The sequence below is a fragment of the Denticeps clupeoides genome, chromosome 12 (genome assembly GCF_900700375.1).
Source record: "Denticeps clupeoides chromosome 12, fDenClu1.1, whole genome shotgun sequence".
In the NCBI taxonomy this organism is placed as follows: domain Eukaryota; kingdom Metazoa; phylum Chordata; class Actinopteri; order Clupeiformes; family Denticipitidae; genus Denticeps; species Denticeps clupeoides.
In genome coordinates this window covers 12,847,546-12,853,545 of record NC_041718.1, presented here as the reverse complement: position 1 = coordinate 12,853,545, position 6,000 = coordinate 12,847,546, and positions in this window count along the sequence as shown.

Below are 6,000 nucleotides of genomic sequence, written 5' to 3'. Positions count from 1 at the left end.
TTTTCAGTTATATTCTCTATATGTCTCTCATTTTAAATCACCCAGATTTGTCAGATACAAGGCCTGATTGAAAACAATATTCTCAGCAACCCTCTCCTATAACCATTTTATCAGACCTTGTCAAGGGAAAGAGATGGGACGTACCAGTGACAGAGGTCTCGGGTAAACCATGAAAATGGCTATGTAATGATCCCTTGAATTGAAGACAATGGACATTTGGCCCTCACAGGTTCACTGACACTCTTAAATACATTTCCTTCTAGCAAATTAGTCAAATTGACATCAGTAAGACATTGCTGGTTCACTGAACTACACACATTGCAAAGGGTATTGTGTGGAACCCCTAAATGTACCAAGTTATTTCAAATAATTTACTCTAAATTCATTTACATCTTTAAAAGCTCGCACACCTCATGATAGAGAAGACTCAGCTAATCAAGTATCATTTTAATTTTTGAATGAAATTATTGCTGCTCTTACACATAGACATGGGATTGTAATCAGCCGGACTCATGCGCATACTGAAAGATAACATGCTCAGCTGACGGAAGGACTACACAGTCATGTAGTACTTCATCCAGGAATCATTACAAGGTCCAGGGATAATGCATGGTTACAGATGAACAGATGAACTTAGAACCATATTAGAGTTTTATTCTGAGGGGTCAGCTTTAGAAATATTAAATAACTGTCCTAAACGTTTGCCAACAGATCTTAGTATAGAAAATTATTAGATCCCAAATCATGGCTGACCACTGCTCACTAAGGTGATGAGTTAATGCAGATGACACATTTCATTGTGTGCACCGTTAAGTGTGCTGCAGTGTTTCAGAATGACAATCACTTCTCTTTCAGGCTGCAACTTGTGCACACAGGACAATTTTTTCCATTTTCCATTTCATGGTACTTTCAAGGGGCTCTGCAGTAGTGAACATGTAGTTGAAAAAAACGAAATAAGTTAGGTTATTTTTCTTAGTACTTTCTCTCCAGATGCCTGGTGAATACAGAAGTTGTCCCAGCTGTCATTGTGGTTCGACAATATTGGCATACAGTCAGACGTAAACGGGCAATAGAAAACCAAAAAATAAACTGCAAAAAATAAATTATTTTGGCCATGATGCCGCCCAAATCAAAAAACGACTTTGTGGACATTTGTACACATTTCTTTCCCAACTTTGCTATGATGCGATGTGTATGATGTGTGTGGACTGTGACGCATCTGACTGGTTGCATTTGCACTGTTCTCTCTTGTTTTCCCCATCCCGTCGAGAACAAGACAAGACCAAATAGTGTCTTGACAAAGACCAAAAAGAATTACATCACTACCAAGTCATATTATAAACAGGTACCTTTCACTGTGCATTAATTCTGCCTCAATTTTTACCTTACAAGTGTTGCATTATTGCATTATTCAGATATCCTTAATAAAGTTAAGGGTTATGCTAAAATCACATCCTGCCCCATATTGCCAATGCAATTCAGGCTACTCCTTCAGAGGGCTCATGAACGCATAGGCAGCAAGATCAGTATTTCAAATAGACCTGAAAAATCGTCACTGTCAGGTTCCATAATTTATAAGGTTGTAAGTCAAAAGAAAGATCTCTCGCTGTCTTTGTAAGTGAGAAAATTGGCCCCATTACAATGCCCTGGTCTCACCCTACTGTTTGTTGAAAGGCATCTTAATCACATCCTTCTAAGTGGTGGGCTTCAGATAGTCTGGCCAACGCAGACATTTGGCAAATATTTGGAGAAGGCCTTGCCTTTTCAGCACACACCCCTTGTGGGAGAGAGGACCTCTTATCTCTTGGAATGTGGCCCATGGTCTTAGACCCTCAAATTCCTGACTTCTCAGAGCAAAGGGCAGCCAGCAGACATACTGTCCTAAACAAATCACTTTTAGATACTTATTATTGCCTCCTAAGCCTGAGCCAAGTGAGCCAACCTACTTCCCAGACCTCTGCAGTAAGCCACTTGACATGTACTAATAAAAACAGAACTTTGCGAGTCTTCCTTGCACCCTTAATGATCATTATCGTCTAAAGATGAATTTGTGATAGTTAGCAAAGAGCTGACTGCAGGATATGGTCTGGCTGAATTGTCTTAATAACAGATAATTATCTACCTTTCTGTGTGGCAGGTCCTTAAAAAGACATCTGGAAGCCCGTGGGATAGGATCTGGGTGTCTCAGATGTACCTGAACTCTCACAGAGAGCTCTCCACAGGTCAAATCCCCTTCGCCCCAAATAAATCCAAGGCAGATGTTCTTCCTGCTTCTGTAGGGGAGACAGTGGTGGAGGGCCATCATGCACAGGGCCAAGTGTCTCTAGCCAATGAGATCTGTCAGTCAGTCTCACACGATGTGCTGCTAATTGCCGTCTCCATCCTCTTCAGACACATTTAGGCATGAAAGCAATCGGAATGAAAGCATAACCTCACATATGGATCATTTTAAGCCTGCGGTTCGTAATTACTGTCAGTTGAGTCTGTGGGATTCCCTTTTGTCTTGAAGATAATATTGCCTTCCCGCTACACAACAACACTGGATGTTATAGCACTTTTTTATATACATATAAGTGTTCTATTCACGTTTTATGTTTAGCAAAAAGGCATAAAAATCCCAAAGGGAAATTGAAGTGAAAGTTAGATGTCAGAAAAGCCGCCCCCTGATCCCGGCGTTCCAGAAGCAGTCCTGTTTTCCCAGCGATGGCAGTGATTAACCAGACTGGCCACAATAAGTACAACCAGACTTTGAGAATGGAAACAATCTGTTGGCGTTTGTCAGACATTTTTACCGAAGGTCATATCCAAAGAATTATGCGGCCATTCCAAAACACACTTTCCCAAGGCACTATAAAAATAATACTAATATTTATAGGGAGAGCAAACAAACAAACAGTAAAAATCAGAAATTTGTTGAAACCTGAAAGCCCATAATTGGTGGCCGAATACGTTTAGAAGTTTTAAAACAATCCTTTTCTTCACTCAAGTTTCAAGGCATTATAGTAGCTTAGAGTGAAGGGCATGAAGTGAGGCACGTGGAAACGGGGAAATGGAAGAATCCGAGATGTGAGTTCAGGCTCTCACTTTTGAAGAGATCGGTGTCAGATGTGACTGCCACACCATGCCGCAATATGAGCCGCGTAATGTCATCAGTGAGACGCGTGGTCAGAAAGCTGCCGAAATGGAAATCGATGGCCACATGCCGTAGCAATACTGACAAAAAAAACAACTGTGTGCCACAAACAAATTAATATTGTGCAATGCAAATATAAACAATGCAAATATAATGTACAATGTGCAATGTGCAATATACAATGCAAATATAAATACAGCGGACTAGTTTCATAGTAATATAGTTCATCATATTTAGGTGTATGCTACATACATTTTGAGAGTCAAGAGTTAATGCTGCTTTCATGCCAATGAAACCCCTGAAATGAATTACCTCGACACATTGGGCAGCAAAAAAATAAAAACGTGCACTATAGAAAACGTGCAGTGGTATCCCGCCATGGGGAAGCTTTGCAGTTTGTCTGCCCTTTAGCCACCTGACAGTGATTCTCAGCTTGAAGCTTTTGATTGTGCAGGCAGTGGTTGTGCACAGCGGTGGTTTTTAACCCCAGTCTCACAGATCTGTGTAAACAGGCCCAGCGAGAAGCCTGCCTGACGTCTGTGACCTCTCCATCTACTCAGAATGAGGACCAAACGACTGCATTCACTCATTTCTATATCAAATTGAACACTTTCGCCCAATCAGATCCTTGGTTTGTGACAAATTCCTTTTCCATGTACCTGGATGCCTGCACCGTGTCTCTTGTTGCCTCGTTAATACGGCTGCTCATCACAGTCATCAGACAAAAGTTGTAAAGAGGCTCGGAGGATGGAACCTTCTTCACCCCGAGCGGGCTGGAGCTCCAGGCGAGATAGCCTTTCACTCCTGGCAAGACAAGCCTGAGGACAATGTCCATGTTGTGCTTGACAAAAAGGCCTGCTTTCCACACTGGATTATATTTCTCTTCTCTTTGTGTGAAATGATGGCTGGAGAGAATTTCAGAAATCTCACTGCTGTGGGCACTTTTGTGCCAGGCAAAAATGTCAGTTCTCCTCTAGGATAAATTACCATTTCCATATCCTTTCTGATTGTCGGACTTGTCAAATGTATGAAATAAAATATGGTGTAATGACCCTAACTTTGTTACAACAATGTGCATTTGCTGGTACATTCATTGTGTTGGTGTGAAATACTTTGATATAAACAAGGGATCACGACTTCATGACAAGAGCCTAGAAGCTCCATCCCCTGCTGATATTTACGAAATAAAGAGAGAAGTGTGAGGGTTGGTTGTATGGAATACACAATGAAGTCCACAGAGCAAAGCAGCATTGAGCTGTCTGGATTTCTAAGGGCATCTTTGGACATTTCTGAAACCGACTCAATTTGTCTTGGATTTATGATAGTTTTTTTAAGAAAGCCAAGGCTGGGATGTGTCAGTGACATTTCCTTCGTTGTGATATTAAAGGTTTTATGATGGTCAGCCACTGACCGTCACCATGTCTTCGATTACTCTGATGTCCCAGACAGTGAAGAGTTCTTCGGGCTAAGATTCCACAAGAATTCTGAGAAACTGTCATCTCTGAAGCGCGCATCAAAGTAAACCACAGATTGAAAAGCATATTCACACACACACACACACACACACACACACACACACACACACACACATCATAACATTTCACAGATTTCTTTGATTTTTTTTATTATTTTAGTTTTTTTTTTGCCTAAATCAATCACATTTAAATTAAATAATTAGATAAAACATGCAAGTATTTTAAAGGCGGATTGATTATTTGCGGCAAATTTACATCCAGGTGACAGCCTCTCCATTCACAGCCACATCACATCAATTTTCCAGCAGAACATTGGCCAGAGCTTCATATCGCCTCAGGCAGCTTACCTTCTTCTTCCAGCGTGTCCTGGCAAAGTCCTGGGAGTACAAAAATAACTACTGGTCACACTTTATTATATGGAGACTATTGCATCTTCTTGTGGTATCTTAGTGGTTCAGATACATGCATTCTGCTCTAACAATTAAATAATCGTTTACTTATGCAAATTCCCACTTGTGGGACTAATAAAGGTTGATCTCTTATCGTATCTTACTTTACATCTGTGAGGAATAATGTTACATGATATTATTACTTAAGGGCAGCGGGAATAAAAGGAATGAAGAAGTTCCTTTGTAATTTGTATAAGGTTGCGTTACTGAGAACATTTAAACTAAACATAAGTAATGTGGACAAACTTTAACAAAAAGTTTTTTTGTTACTTGCCATTTTATAGCATAAATATATATTTTATAGCATCTAATATTGGATGACCCCACCAAGTTGTCTTGGTCTTTTCAAATACTGTCCTGTCTAAGAACCTCCTTACTCCAAGTAAACTTTCTGAGAAAAAAAATTGATTGTATACCAAAATATTTGCCTCATTGAAAAAAAAAGAAAAATGCAGAAGAATCACATGTGCTCAAAGATTATGAATGGACCACCATTCACCTTTCATGCATTGTATGTATTTTGAAAGTGCTGCCTTTCCATAGCTTATTTTAAAGGTCCATAAATTTTCATCTGAATGACAATTAGTAAAATGCTGAAAGGTGTAAACAGATCGTAAATTAATGCTGCTGAGGTCTTGATGTTTTAAGCAGAACCAAACACATTACCATTGAAAAGCCCCCTTGAATTACACTAGTTTGTAAAATTATTGTCTTTTTTTAATTCTTTCTGTTTATGGATCGGAATAATAATAGTACATTTTAAATGTAATACATATGTACATTTGTGCAAAGAGAAAGGTACCAGTTAATGTATTTTTTGTTTTGTTTATTTATTTTTTTCATTTAACAATTTACCATTTACCATTCAGATAAACCATTAAAGGACGTTTTATTTCTGTGTGAATAACTGGTGCTGTGGTGAGAGACGGGTCTCCTCCTGTCA